Source organism: Desmodus rotundus, chromosome 7 (assembly GCF_022682495.2).
Source record: "Desmodus rotundus isolate HL8 chromosome 7, HLdesRot8A.1, whole genome shotgun sequence".
Classification (NCBI taxonomy): Eukaryota; Metazoa; Chordata; class Mammalia; order Chiroptera; family Phyllostomidae; genus Desmodus; species Desmodus rotundus.
In genome coordinates this window covers 121,073,947-121,089,991 of record NC_071393.1, presented here as the reverse complement: position 1 = coordinate 121,089,991, position 16,045 = coordinate 121,073,947, and the positions used below count along the sequence as shown (strand labels likewise).

The window sequence follows — 16,045 nt, the reverse complement described above, 5'->3', positions numbered from 1 at the left end:
GACCTTATCTGAGAAGCACTTTATCTTCCCTTTCATTCTAAATGATAGCTTTGCTGGATACAGTAATCTTGGATGTAGGTCCTTGCCTTTCATGACTTGGAATACTTCTTGAGGGAACTGGTCTTTTTTTGTATTTTCTTGTCTCTGAGCAACAAAAGAGCAGAAACTATGTCATCTCCTCATTTTCACTGCATTTCTAGTGTCTAATACAATGTCTGCATCCTAGAGAAATTCAGCATACATTTGCTGAATTAAGTGAATGAGTACAATTGTTTTGAAAAAGTTAAAATGTTAACAAATAAATGAAGTTACTGTTATGCTTCCGCATGCATATGGGACAATTTAATGGGTGTTCTTAATTTTGTTCACATTCGTGGCAGGTGGCTTGAACACAGCTGTGACCAAGCAGCTTGAAGATAGATGCAAATACATAGGTAGGTCCTTAAAATAATAATTTCATGTTGAAACTGCTTAGAACATCTACCTCCCAGTGTTGGCTGACTGGAAAAAATATTTGAATGGGTCCAATATATCAAATTATGATTTATCATATTTATGTGTCTGTGTTTGTGTGTGCATGAGAGAGAGAGAGAGGGAAATATGAGGGAAGGATGAGAATTTTCAAAGGTTAGGTTCCTGCGTTGGAAAGGCTTCCAGTCTAATGTGAGGGAGCAACTGGGGACGGACCATTACAGCCCACAATCCTGAGAAGAGGGAGCCTGCTGTGATCATTTAATGTGATCCAGCTGTTCTTGAGGACTCCAGGAAAGAAGCTTCACACATAAAGTAAAATTTGCTTTTAGCCTCCACTAGGAAAATATCAGTGGCTTTTTTTTGGCGGAGCAGAAGGAAAGAACCATCTTCGTGACTAATTTGGACTTTCACCTCTTAGCCTTTCCAAAAGCTCAGTTCTTTGTTGAGGTTTTTTACAATGACCTTTTCCTGATTGAAACCAACTTCTCCAAGTGGAATATGTTTCTCTCATGTTCCAGAAATTGTGAGGAGGTGACACCCTAGTGATATCCCTATATTCTATTTTTGGTTTGTCATTAATGAGCTACGAGATCTTATGCGAGTCATTTACTTTTTCCAGGCCTAAAATGTTTGTCTAGATAATCTCCTCTGTTCCCTTACAGTTCTAAGAATTTGTGAGCCAGAAGACATTAGGCTCTGGCAGTAAGGGGATTTTTACATATGACTGCTAGAAATTACACCTGCCTGTTCGCCAAGGAGTAACAGAAAGGTAGTCTATGTTAGTATCATAACTACTTTGGCTTTTTCTTTTTAAAATAATAGAATAAATATTTTAGACTTTTTTGATTAAATTGTAGTCTAGACCAAGGCAGCTAATTCCTTAAAAAAAAAAAAAAAAAAAAAAAAAAGACCAGGGCAAGAGGGCGCGTCCCGGGGCCTCTCTTGTCAACTAATTCGGCTCCTTCCGGGAGAATCACAAGACGACAGTCGTGTGGCATCTTGGGACTTGCAGTTTCTTTCTGGGCCTCTGTCCTTCACTAATTATTGCTTTGCGGAGGACACGGACTACAACTCCCAGAGGGCAAAGCGCCGCCAGTAGGGTCCTGTACGTTCTCTGCGGCTGGGCGGCTAGTTTAAGTTGCCATAGCTGCGAGTCAGGGCAGAGCACTTGTCGGTTGCGCCGCAGCGTCGGGTCTGTAGCACCTTCTCGGTCACAGGTGGCCGTGGGAGCCGGGCAGGCCTCGGCGATGATCCGGCATTAAGGATCTGGGGCTCTTCTCTATCTCAGGTACCTTCCCCCAACCGCCCCCTGGCCTTTTCTTTACCACTTCCCTGTCTTGCCGATGTTTTAAGTCCCACTTCTCCTTGTTCCATGGGTGGGGACAGTGGCCGCGCGGAGATTTGGAGTGGGGCCGTGGCGGTAGAGTGTGTGCCAGGGTCGGGAGAGACGGCGTGCCTGGCATCGAGACGCCCCCTCCCTCAGCATAGGTATCCACAGTCAGGTCTTTGCCAAATTATCCAGGGAACTTGAACTTCGTTGTCCTCTTGCGAGTGGCTTGTCCTGCCGTTAGCAGCTGCGAAGCCTGAGCTGTCAAGGAGATCGGCCTCATTTTGGAGATTATTTGCCTGGCCTGCTATATAACTTGCCGTTTTGTACCAGTTCTATAGTCGCAAAAGTTTGCTACTCTGGGAACGCTGTATCAGTCTTTCCTATGCCAACATGGGAGTTGCCATAACGTTAACAGTCCCTGGTTTGAGTTATTTCGTGGAACACCCGACACGTTTTGATGGGGCTCAGTCACTTCCGCAGACTTCCTGTAGAACCGCTTTGTAACGTTGTTTCAGCTATTGGCACATTGCAAATGCTCAGTATTTATTTGTTTTTATTAATTATACAGAACAGTGCTGTCAAATAGAAGTATTTGTGAGCCTCACACACACGTTTAAATTTTCTAGTACTCACATTATACCAGTAAAAAGAAACTGGTGGAATTAATTTCAATAACTTATTTAGCACAATGTATCCAAAATGTGTTAATTTCAACATGTAGTCAATATGTAACATAATGAGATATTGTAAGACCTTAATGATTTTTTTAAATGGTTTTTAAGTCTTCAAAACCTTGTATTTTACACTCACAGCACATGTGAATTCAAACTGGCCAGATTTCAAGAGCTCTGTAGCCACATATGGCTAGTGACTATGGTATTGTGCAGTGTAGGTTCAAGATTAAAACTTTGGCAGCTTCATATTGGCACAGAGAAATTGGGGTTTGTCTGTGACTCGACTCTTGGGGTGAGGATTGCTGCTTTGCTCAAAGAGCCAAGTATGCGCAAAACCTCTGCTCTCAGCATGTCCTCTCTGCCATTTGAAGACTTGTGTCACTTGAACTCTCCACAGTTTATTTTGATTAACTTTTCCAGAGTACTTTTTTCTTGAAGTGGTTTTAGATGTAGTCCCAGATCTACTTTTTATGTGGACAACTGGATAACTTTCCAAAGTTCTCTGGATAACTTTCTGTGTGTTCTTACACACTGCTTTAAAACCAGTCACAAAGAATTGAAAATATTTCTGTCCACAGCTCTTTCTTACAACCAAAGGGATTTTACTTATTTAATTGCTATACTAGATGTGGGAAGAACTGGGCAGCTTATAAAATATTTCCTTTAAGGGGAACAAGCATATAGTGCATTAAAAAGGCTTAGAAATTCGATTGGGTCATTACATTCAGAAGAGACATGTTAAATTAATTACTTGACTTAGTTACTCGCTGATAGACATGTGGAGAGAGAGTGCTTTTAGCTAGACTTGGGCTGCAGTTCACACTGCGTGATCTAGCCAGCTCAAGGGGAGACCAGGCATGGGCAGAAAAAACCAGTGAGGAGTAGGCTGGCTGGGCACTTGGATGTGAAAAATATGAGTTCAGTGAGGTTTTTGCATGACCCAAGGAGCATTTCCCCTGTTCTCTGATACGCCATAAACTGCACATAGTGAGGGTGAGCTTATTTTCATGTTCTGTTATTTAAAAAAAATTAAGGTTGTGGGTGTGTTTTACCCCTTGTTTTATTTATCTGTAGGTGGTTTGGGGAAAGTGTAAGGGCAATCAAAGATCATCTACTTGACTAGGCCTTTTGCCCCGAACCTCATGAAGAAATGATAGGAGGCAGACATATGTGCCTGAGAAGAGCACTGAGCTCAGTGGAGAGCAACACGGAGATTTGGGGGTGTGCTTTGTAAGTATGCTTTCTCCCTGCGTTTCTGAGATAACAAAGTTGTACCTATTTATAGCGGAAGAGAGTATGTCAACAAATAGGCTTTTAAGGGGGCAAGAAACCCCTTTCTCACATTGTAGTATAAAAATTAAATAGAATGCTTGTGCATGGAGTGGTATCAAAATTCAGGGGAAGAAACTAGATACCTTAACAAAAACAACAACGATGCAAATGTCTCTATTAGACGAGTATTTGAGAAGCTGTTTTGTGCAGGCACAGTAATAGGCACCTTCTATGTGTTACATGCAGAATGGTTTTATTATGCTATTCTTCATTTTACAAATAAGGCAGTCGAGGCTCAGGTAGCTTATCTGATTTGCGTGGGGTTCTGAAGACCAAAGAGCCGTTTTCATCCCCAGGTGTCTGACGACAAGTGTCAGTCCTGCCCAGTAGGAAGAGGCCCCACTCTTGTCTCTGATGGCCCTCTAATGAGATTTGGTGGACAGTCAGCATTTTTAGGCGAGGAGTCCCATATAAGCAAATCTTACAGTTATTTAACTCTTTAAAGGTTCAAAGGGTTCTATTACCTTAGTTTTTTTTCAAGCTATAATGGTTCTTACATTATTATTGAGGTAAGAGATGGTTATAATTTGTGATTTCTATAAAATGTACGTATTCAACATGATGAATTGTCACAGATAATAAAGGACTACCCAAATTTTGCAAAGTAGATTTGAAATTCTGGACCCTTTGTAGCATTTTCATACTGTGTTTTGATAAAGAGCACTTAAACATACAGAGGAGACCAATCGGGGCCTTGTAATAACAGTTTTCAAGATCTGTGCTGTACAAAATTCTTAGAATTAAAGAATTTTAAAGCTGGAGGAGCCTCATAGGATTGTATAACCACAGATTCTCAACTGCAATCTTGACCCATTTGTGAATAATTTAAAAATCTTATAGTAGATTCAATAGTGTTCATGTAATAATGTCACTGGGTTGATTCTAATATGAAATGTGTCAATGTATTCATGTTATTCCGTAGTGTGCTTTTGTTTCTTGTAATAATGTATAATTTACATGTTAGCATGTAAAATTCTACCATGTCTCTTTTAACTGCTATGTGGTATTTCAGCTGACTGCATTGAATGTATCCCTTGTCAGTAGATTTGTAGCTTTTTCTTAGTTTTTTTAATGACTATACTTCTGCCATGAAACTCTGTACATACATATACACATGGCATGTATACGTACATCTTTTACATACATCTCCTTTTGTTTCCTTAGGATGATGTACAGGGTGGTGCAAAAGTAGGTTTGTAATCGTGAGTATGCGAAGCAGTTTATTCTTGGACTGTTATTTGTTAATTATTGTATTATTTTCTCTACAAACCACTGTAAACCTACTTTTGTTCCACTCTGTACATAGAATATCTGGGTCAAAATAGATGCATATTACTTATATTTTACTTGTCTCGCCAGATCGTTCTCCAGAAAAGCTATATATTTTATTTAATATTCATACAGCAAGGTGTGCTCTTATCAACCCTGGAGGTGAGAGCTCTTTTTTTCTTTTTTCATCTATACAAAACAGATAAGTAAGAATATCATGATATTATTCTAATGTCCAATTCTTTAGTTAGCAAAATAAAGTATGTTATATATTTGTTAGGGCCACACGTATTCTGTGAATTGCCTGTTTATATATCCAGTACTTACCTGACACCATTCATAGTTACTACAATATTATTGACTAGATGTCCTCTGCTGCACTTTACATCCCCATGCCTATTTTGTAACTACCAGTCTGTACTTCTCGATCCCTTCGTCCTTTTCACCCAGCCCTCCAACCCCCCTTCCACGTGGCAGCTGCCAGTCTGTGCTCTGTATCTATGAGTCTGTTTCTGTTTTGTCTGTTTGTGTTGTTCTTTAGATCCCACGTGCAATTGAAATCATACGGTGTTTGTCTTTCTCTGGCTGACTTATTTCATTTAGTTTAATACTCTTTGGGTGAGATAAGCAGTTTCATAGATTGTAGGAAGGCAAAAGCTTGATGGTGGGAGAGTGGAGGCTGTGAATTGGCAAAATGGGTTTGCTTGTGAACAGCAGTTGGTACATTGAAAGAGTGCTGAGAATAGTCCCAGATGATACAGAACCTAGATAATTTGGAGTGTAGTGCTGTACAGTACAGATAGGTAATAACTGAGGAATGCAGGTAGCTGCAGATGACAATGATGAATTAAAGTGATTCGCAGTAATTCAATCAGGGCTTCTAGGTTTGATTCAGTTGTTTTAACACATTTATTTAAATGGATTTGAAATATTTATCCTTGTTTTCTCTATAAAAGACATTATCAAGTGTTCATATTTATACTGTTAGGCAGTTTAATCCATATCACTTGAGGATGTAAGATAATTAATCTAGGCCATTTCCCACAAGAATCATTTCACCCAACAATTATTTACTTAGTACTAATTGCAAAGTCCTCTTCTTTGAAATTTATCTCTGGATTAATCAGACAGGATAATAAGGAAATTTAATTGTAAATTTATTTAAAAATGTTCCAGCTACATGGCCGGTACTATGCTAGCTGTTGAAATACAACCACGGATAAAATAAATGGAGTCTCTGATAAGATTTTGAGTCTGGTGGGGAGACAGACAGTAAAAAACCAATTAGCAACCTTAGGGCTGTGATGAGTTGGTATCCACTGTGGATACTTGGTCCAGGGTAGGGGTGGGGGCAGTGAAGGAAGGCTTTCTAGGGGAAGTTTTCTGTGAGTTAAGGCTTGAAAGAAAAGTGGAAGTTAGACAAGGGAAAAAAAGTGAAAAGAATGTTCCAGGCAGTGAATCCAGCCTAAGTTTGATGACAAGCTGAGCATGGCATATTCGAGGAATTGACAAAAATTCTGTGGCACAAATAATTATATTTCATGGAGATGTTTAATAAATGTCTTGCTATATTTATAAAGTGATAAAATGAAGAGGAAGGAAAAGTCACTTCTGGCTGGAGGTGGAAGGCTTCACTGAGGTTGTATGTATTGAGCTATGCCTGGAAAGATGGGTGGACCTTAAGTCGGTGGCCATAGTGGAGCGCAAAAGGCATTCCAGCCAGAACTAATGACATTAATGAGGAATGGCATTAGGAGACCAGCTGGTCTTAGGTTTTCTATGATTCTTTCCTTAAGACATAGGTGGCTTGCTGAGGGTCTTGAATTCCTGATTCAAGAAGCTAGATTCAGTCATGTGGCCAGGGGAGTGTCAATGAAGTTGGAATGTATAGGAAAAGATTCAGAGTTAGAGAAACCATTTAAGTGGCTAAGAATGAGTTAAGAAAAGTCCTGAATTTATGAATAGTGCCACTGGCAATGAGAAGGGTTAAATGGTTAGAAACCTGGACCCTGGAGAAAGGTTCAATACTCAGCCCTGCTGCTTGGTAGCTGTGTAACTGGTATTCCTTTCTTAGCTCCTTTAAGCCTTTTAGGTACATAGCATGTGACAGCAGTGTTTACCTTGTAGGGTTACTGTCATACTGCAGTCTGTGATGTTGAAGCATTAGTTATTCAGCAATACTTCAACTGTTGTTTTTTGAAGGTTTTTGGTTCTTAACTGGAGTCTACATTCATTTACTTCTAACAATTAAATTTCATTGTAATTGGATTTCTTTCTAATCCTGTATCTTTAAACATATTTATATATACATTTAAAAACATTCCAGGAAATAGTTCATGATAGGGTCAAAGTTAAGAACTCCAATTACCTTTTAAAAAAATTTTAGAACTTATTATATTTTGAAAAGAATACGCCAATTATTCTGTTTATTCACTTTTAAAATTATGAATAAAAAATACAATTGAGAATATTTTGCTAAGCGAAATCAGTCAGCCAGAAAAAGCTAAGAACCATGATTTCACTCATACGTGGGATATAAAACTGAAACTCATAGACACAGAAAACAGTATGGTGGTTACCAGGGGAAGGAGGGTGTAGTAAAGTGTGAAGAGGGGCAAATATACGGTGACGGAAGACGATTTAAATTTGGGTGGTAGGCATACAATGCAATATACAGATCATGTATCAGAAATATACACTTAAACCTATATAATATTATTAACCAATGCCATCCTAGTAAATTTAATGAAAGAGAATAAGAAATACAAAACTCTTGAATAAACATGCCAATAAGTAAATAAAATGTATTCCAGGTCTTTATATAGAAGACTTAAAGAAAAGATCTAAATATGTAAAGTAAGAGTGGGGGAAGGAAGAACTATGGGAACTGAGAAAGAGTGTAAGAAAAGAAGAAATAGATAATACATGTACACCAAAAAGAATAGCTTTAAAAAAATTTAAGGTTTTAGGATATGGTTTCTGGAAAAAAAATAGGAATGCTTTTCTGCCTGAAAGAGGTTGTAAATATTCTTAACAAGAGAAAGAATTATTTAAAAGACATCTTAAAATAGCTGTAGAAAGTTGGACTTATGGCAGATTTATGTGTTAAATCCTTTATATCTTGTATTCATTATAAAAAATCTCTCGTTCTAAGTAAATAAGTACATATGGCATACTCTGGCATTAAAAGCATTTCTTGGGATGGGGGTGATAAGAAATATGATAGGGGAGGGCAAAGAAAACATTTCAGTGATTGGGCAGTGTATCTGGAATTTACACAATCCTTTTGCACCTAAAAATGTATTGCAGCCCTCGCTGGTGTGGCTCGGTTGGTTGGGCCAGTGTCCTGTAACGGAGAGGTCGTGGGTTTGATTTCTGGTCAGGGCACATGCCCACATTGTGGGCTCAATGCTGGAGGTAGCCAGTCGGTGTTTCTTGAATCTCTCTCTTTCCTAAAGTAAACCTTTAAAAAAATGAAAATGTAGTGGAAAAGCATTGGCTTAGAGGCACAAGATATGAGTTCTAGTTCTGTTCTTATGAGTTTTTAGCAAAGCAATCATGGACAAGTATTTTACTCAAAGCTTTGGTTTTTTTTTTTAGTAGCAAAAGTAAAGGGTTGTAATTATATCAACTTTATAGGATTTAATGGAGATCAAAAGAGTAAATGCTAAAGAAAATGCTTTGTAAGCTATAAAGCAATGTGCAAATGCAAGATATAAATAGCAATAAGAAATACTTCCTTCTCTTAAAATTTTTAGTATTGTTTGTTCACTAGGGAGGTCAAGAGGAGTTTCTGTTTATACTTTAAAAACTAGAAGGAAGAAAACAAGTATTATGCTTTATAATATATTTAAGAAATAGTTTATTTCTCATGAAAATCTTAATGTTGTAGGGAACAAATAAATAGCCCCAACTGCTATTTATAATTGCTAGATTTTTTCTCAAAAATTGCTAGCCTTTCATCTGTTATATCAATTGCTTATGCTTATTTTGTGCATCCTAATTTGAATTTGTCCCTCCTTCAACCCCACCACTAGAAGACAGTCTGAAAACAACCTGTTTTCTCAAGGAGAGTAGGTTTTTTTAAAAAAAGATTTTATTTATTTATTTTTTTAGAGAGGGGGAAGGAGGGAGCGAAACATCAATGTGTGATTGCCTCTCACACTCCCCCTGCTGGGGACCTGGCCTCCAACCCAGGCATGTGCCCTGACTGGGAATCGAACTGGCGACCCTTTGATTCACAGACTGGCACTCAACCTCTGAGCTACACCAGCCAGGGCCTCAAGGAAAGTACTTTTGAGAGGAAACTTCAGGTCTACGGCCGTACCACCCTGAACGCGCCAGATCTCGTCTGATCTCGGAAGCTAAGCAGGGTCGGGCCTGGTTAGTACTTGGAAGGGAGTGGAAACTTCAGGAAATTAACTATTTTCTCAATCAAATCACATGATTTATTAATAAACTACATATTGTCAACGGATTGTCCTTGGTGCCAGTTCATTGCCAACAGGAATCCCCAGTTTGGAGTACAGTGAAGAAGGAAACTTGACTCAGTGCAAACCAGGTCAACTGTGATACAGCACGGCTGTGATGTGGCCCTGGGGCCAGGCATCCCTGAGGCCAGGCCCCTCTCTGGCTAGATAGCTCTTCTCTGTTCCTCACTGGCCTACTCTGTTCCATGCTGGTCTGCTTTGTGCTGTGCTGGCTCCTTTGTGCTGGTCTGCTCTGTTCCATTCAGCGTTCTGTGCCAGAGTGATATGGCTTGCATTGATATGTTCTCTGCTCCAGTGAGACTCTTTAGGGTTTTATCTCAGCCAGGGAAATGCACTCTTTAGTCTTTGGTGGAAGGCAAAGTGCATGCTCAGAGCCAGAGGGGAGCTGGCTGATATCACAGAAGTCTCTGCTCTGGCCCCTGATTGGTCTGTCCTCATGCAAATGAGGACTTCAAATCTTCGTAGTTTGATTGGTCCAAAAGGCACTTTCCTGATTGGTTATAAATGAGCTGCTGTGCTTGGTTGGTGGACATGTTGATGAGGATATAACTGTGCAGCTCTGATTGGAGAGGGGAAGGCCTCAGTCCCATTGGTTGAAATAGGATTCCAGGAACTCCTCCATAAGAGCTGGCTGAGATGGCAGAAACAGTGAGGCAGGCAGTTCAGGGCAGACTTCTTCCTGAAGTGGAGTATGTGAGAGGCCCCTGTGTAGAAATAGCTGGTAGGCTCTGTTTTTTAAAATTTGAGCCTAATTTGCCACCAGGAGCTCTTCTTAATAGGTATCGTTTTTTTCAGGTTTCACAATATAAGTCATTTAGCTTTTGCTGCACAACAAAACATACAAGGCATACAACAATTAACAGCTATTGCTTATACAGTGGGTCAGCTGAGCTACCTGCCTATGATTAGACTCATTTATTTTGGTTCAGCCAACTGGTCAGCTGGTCTGCTGATCTAAGCTGGAAGCTTCTGGTGCAACCCTGTGTCCCACACCTTCCACAGGATACCCTGGCCATGCACTCGAGGTGATGGAAGAGGTACAGGGGAACAAGTTCCAGTGTGTAATCCCTTTTCAAGACTCTGCTTGTGACATGTTAGCTAAAATCCTATTGGCCAAAGCAGGTCACATAGCTGAGGCCAGAGGAGGGGACTGCCTGGGCAGGTAATTCAACCTATAGTATGAGGACAGTGCGTATAGGAAGGGGTGAAGAATTGGAGGCAAATTATGCACAGTACTACACTTTTGTTCTGAATTTAGTTTTTGATATATACAATAGTGTGAAAACACTCTAAGTAGTTTGGTTTAAATCAAGCCCTTTGGCTGTAGTGTGTCTTACCGTGGTTTGGGAGTCCATAGGCATGGCTAATTTCAAAGCGGTAGTACCCAGTTTCCATTCTGGTCTGGGGAGGAAAGCATTACCTCTTAAGCATTTAACCTTGATTAATTCTTCCCAATCAAATTGCTGATTTTGATTAGGGAAACTACCTTTAAAAAAGTAAACTTCTTTTTTCTTGGTTCTTTATCCGAAATAAGGTTGCAAACTCAACTCCAGTAAGTGGGGCCGATCAGGTAGCGGGTGAAGCATGCCCAGTGGGGGTTTGGGTGGACAGGAAGGTGCATGTCTGACTCTAGGGCAGCTGTTATTGACGTCCGTGTTGCCATGGGAAAATTTATCCCCAGTGTTGCCAGATCTTTGGGTTTTTCAAGAGAAGCAGGCAATTAGAATTTTTATGTGACATCTATTTGTTTTCAAATGAATATTTTAAAATAGCATAGTGGTATTTTCAAATACATGTTAGTTGGCTGGATTTGATCTATAGTCAGTCTTCCAGTTTTCACTTTCTGATTTAAACAAAATGGTGTCAGAAACTCAGGGATTCCAGTTCCATCTTTGTCCAGGCTGATTTCTTGCCCAACCTGGGGCAGTTTGGACAATCAGTAGAGGATGTCTGTCCATCCAGAGGATTTCATGCTTGTTTGCTACTTTAGGAATATTGTAGCACATATTTCATTTTTAATCTGTCAGCAAATGCAAGTGTGCAATTCCAGGGCTCAACTACAAATAATAAATCCATCATATGGGTCTCTTAGCATCCATTTCTCTGTAAATTTTCTTTTTTTTTCTTGAGTTTTTATTTGTTTTTTTTTTTAAATCTTGACACGCTTCTATTTAATTTTGTAAACTGCCTCATTTATTTTAGAAGTATGTGTGGGTGTATGAGTGTAAAATCTGTGTCATTTTGCTTGTGAGGCAGGGAGGGGGTTATTAAATAACTTAAAACTACACTGATTTTTAACACCTGGCACATATATAATTATCTGAGCAGCAACTCATTTTTTTCTCCATGTCTGAATGTCATTTTGTATGCTGCATGGCCTTTTTCAGAAATGCTCATGCTCCCTGCTTGGGGGGCACTGGTCCATGTGACTCTGCTGTTGTTCTCTGAGGAGCTGGGGCAAGGGGAGCTGGGGGCTGAGCCTGACCGGCTTCACCCAGGGGATAGCAGTGTGTGTGTGGGAGGGAGGGGGCGTGGAAATGGATGACAGCAACAGGAATAAATGCAACATACAATAAAAAATCAAATCTAGTATATATGTATCTAAAATTATTAATTCTGTAAGTCAGAAGTTCTCAAACTGGGATGCTTGTACCCACCCATGCCCTCCCCACCCCAGGGGACATTTAGTAGTACTGGAGACAGTTTTCAATCCCTTCCACGGTGGAAGGACGCCAGCGCTGTGCTTCTTTGTGCCCCTCTGGTTCCTGAGACAGAGGGCCTTTTCACTGGATCCTGTTTCCTCCTCTCGTCCATCTGTCAAACTTCTACTCAGCCTTCCCGAAGGGTGGAGTGATCCTGGCCCCATTGCCCTGGCATTGGGTTGTATTACTCAGCTCCCTGTAGGCAGCACTTCTACAGCTCTTTCTTTCTTATCAAGGACGCTAACTTAATTTATTTACTTCCACCTCTCATTTCTAATGTAAACGTAATTCAGTAAGTGATGAATGCGCGATCTGCTTAAGTTTTTCTTGATTGTTTCCTATGTCTGACATTATCTACTGACTTAACAGAGAGTTGGCTGTTGATTTTGATCTCATATGAACTTTCCAAAAGGGTTTGAGGAGATTAAGTTACAGAGGAGCATCAATACCAAGAAGCCAGGCACAGTTGAAAATTGTGCACGATAACCTTTCCTGGCTTGTTAACTTTTTCTTTGGAACAATGAGGCAAAGCTCTGAAGTCCTGCAGCTGTTGAAATGGTGAGAAGTGCATTATAAAATTTGAACTTGGATAATGATTAAGCTTAAAATACACTCCCCGCCTCTTGCAACCCCCTTAAATATCAACATCATTACTTTGAACATGTTCTTTGAGGACAGTTGCTTTGGACAGGTACAGCTGAAGCACTTGGAGGCCACAGAAACAATCAGCTACTTAACATGCACTAGTCAGCCTTTGTGAAATGTCACCCCTGATGCTGGGTGCTTATCTTTTATGGAACAGCTTGCAGATCCTAATTGTTTTAAACTGGCTCTGAGGAAAAGAGACTTGAGAATCAATAAATTACAGCTCTCATACATACAAATGTGCATCATTAGAATGAAGACAGTCTGATGGCTTCTTAGGTCAAATGACAATGGAGGTGGGCTTGAGTTTGTAAAGACTCACTGCCAGTCCTCTCATTACCAGGAGAAATGCAGTTTTCCTCCCTCTGGTCAGTGTGCAGGTTTGCACATCGGTGTTTGTTTTTGATGGATCCTCAGTGGGAGCGAATTGATGAGGGTTCATTACCTGCTCTGGTGGTGATATGTCTTCTTTATAAGGTTCATTAAGGCAGAAGCAACAGTATTTATGCCTTTAAATGCTGATGTGTTGGGAAGAGCTAAATAAACTATTTTAAGAGTTGTACCATCTGGTTTCAGACCCAGGGCTTTCTCTCACACTGTCGAGACTTTCACCCAAGGTCACCCATCGTAGTCCTTCTAGTCTTGCAAAAAGCTCAGCGTCTGAAAAGCAGACCGCATCAGTATTATTGCTTGCTCATCAGTGGAACGTTTTGTTGTACCAGTAGGTGGTAGTAAGAGAATATTGTCTGTTTTTTCTCCAGTTGAAGGAAATGCCTTTCTCACCTTTAACCAGAATTTAGGTGATTCAGCTTTTTAAAATTGTTCTTTAAGAGTTCTTCACTCATTCTTCAAATTTAACAACTTTTTTTAATCAACAGTGTCATGCTGAGAAACTTCTTATGATAATGAGAATGAATTTCTAATCCAACTGAACTTTTTCCTTTTACACCTTTAAAAATAATGATGAAAATATTCCTTGTACATACATAGATGTTTTTCTCCTAGTCTTAATTATTCTTTGAGCTTCAAATTGTAATTGTGATTCAATATCATTCATGAACCATTTTTAATATGTTTTCCAAAGCAGAATTTGATTACATAAGCTATGCCAGTACACATTAATGTATTTTCACATAGTCCTTCAACTTTTAAGTTCATTCCATTATTAAGAATGTTTCTTTGAGAGTCAGTTTTTGTATCTAGTAACTCATGTCCTTTTGCAAAATTGCAAAGTGAGAAATATACGTAATTTAAAAAGTATTCTTTTAACTCATAAACTCATGAGAAATGGCTCCTTTGGACTCCTGGTACCCTTGAGTATGAAGCAGAGATGAGCATTGTGATCCCATTTCTTAGCTCATCAGTTGGTGAAAACTGGTGACCTGACCCCACCTAGGCTGATGTGAGGGCACTGGGAAGTATAATCTAGAAGTTGTTAGGGAGGAAAAGGAATACCAAGAGAGAGGGAATTCTGGATGTATAGCTTTTATTTAAACACATTTTCCAGACTGTCAGCCTGTTATTAATCTGCTATCTCAGAAGGTCATCTTTATATTTGTTTTTTTAAGCATACATTGTTTTTCTTGTTGATAGTACATTCTTTGTGGAAATTTCAGGAGAGAGAGAAATGTTTAGAAAAATAGAAATCTACTGTAAACTCTGCATTTTAAGTGTACTTTTGCTGTATCTTCTTCCCTTTTTATCATCACCCTTTCCTGCTCCTCTAATTCCTATACTGGTAATTTATAGTGACTGCAGGGTAAACGGAGGCAGTGTGGCTCCATCACCCAGATGTCTGGGGAACTAAGATAAGCTGTGTTCTCATGGCCTTGAGAGTGGGTCCAATAAACGGTTTCCATAACACTGAGTGGGCCCGCATGTGCAGAATCTTGCTGTATTGCACAATAGTCTGGCACCCTGCTGGTTTTGTCTATATGTAGTATGTAAGGGAGTTAAGACTTCCTGCTGGGGGACAGGTGACATGCAGAGACACGCAGGGACATTCAGGGGGACACATGGCTTGCTGTGTGTGTGGCTTACCCACCCCTGAATAAAGGCGTGCCAGACATCCCAATGGCTCCGTGAACATTCTTCCGTGTGCCCGAATCCCATGAACCTCTCTCTCCTTGAACCGTTGCAACACACTCACATGCAGACAACATGGGATGCTTATTAAAAAACTGGGATTCATACTTTTATCCCTTACGTTGTTATTAAATGTCTCCAGAATCAGGGTGCGTAATGCCTGTGTACTCTTCCATTGTATGAATGTATTGTGTTTTAACTGTTCAGTTTCTTCTCATTTGAAATTTAAATTATTTTTATTTTCCTTATATTATAACTTCTCAGTCAACATCTTTAATATAAATTTCTGTATGTATTCCAGATGATTCTACTAGATGAACGTTGAAAATGTAGTTACTTGGTCGAAGGTACAAACTGCTCTTGATATGTGTGGCTTGCTCCCATTCAGACAAGTTCCATTAATTTACACATTCCCTGTAGGACAGTAGAGGAGTGCTCTTTGACCTGTAGGGTGACCATAAACATCACTGTTTAAAGTAAAACAACTTAATAGGGTAGAAAAGTATTTAATTGCTTATTAGGAAGAACATTTTTTTCATGGCCATGCATATTCGATTTCTTGTATGACCATTCTCAGTATGTTTTTATCAAAAATGAATATAATACTTTGGGTATAATTTCTTTAGGAAGATTTTCAGAGGACTGGTCAACTTTCTTTAATTCTACTGATGTTAGGATATACTTTTTTGTAATTAATTTTTAGTGGTAGCATAATACATCTTTGATGCTGAACAAGGTGTATGATTGGTATTTACTGCATTGTGGTTTTCTTCTTTAGTCACTTATATTGAGGGGCTCTCAGGACTATTTTCATGGCCCTTAACACATTGTACTCTGGGTTCTGGTTATGTGGCGGGAGCCTCTTGAGAATGCCAGTGGCCACTTCTTTCTCATTTCTTCCCCTCTCCTTCCATCAACTCTGTCTGCAGAGTGGCGGTGTGGCTGATGAGAGACTGGCATCCCTCGGGAAGGCCGGACCTCTGCTCCCACAGCTGCCTTCTGCGCGGTGACGCTGAAGGTTAGGCATTCTTCCAGTGAGTGATG

At 39.7% G+C, this 16,045-nt stretch overlaps 1 protein-coding gene across 8 annotated transcripts in view; it reads left to right on the top strand.

Moving 5' to 3' along the window:
- The first annotated feature begins 1,606 nt into the window (after positions 1–1,606).
- CEP128 (centrosomal protein 128) overlaps positions 1,607–16,045 on the top strand; it is a 353,654-nt gene continuing 339,215 nt past the window's right edge. For 7 of the 8 annotated variants that reach the window (XM_045201906.2, XM_045201904.2, XM_045201905.2 and 4 more), the window contains exons 1-2: positions 1,607–1,762; positions 3,553–3,708. The gene's annotated coding sequence lies outside the window, so the exon portion shown is untranslated. The remainder of the gene's footprint in view (positions 1,763–3,552; positions 3,709–16,045) is intronic. The other variant, XM_045201901.2, reaches the window with a different exon arrangement.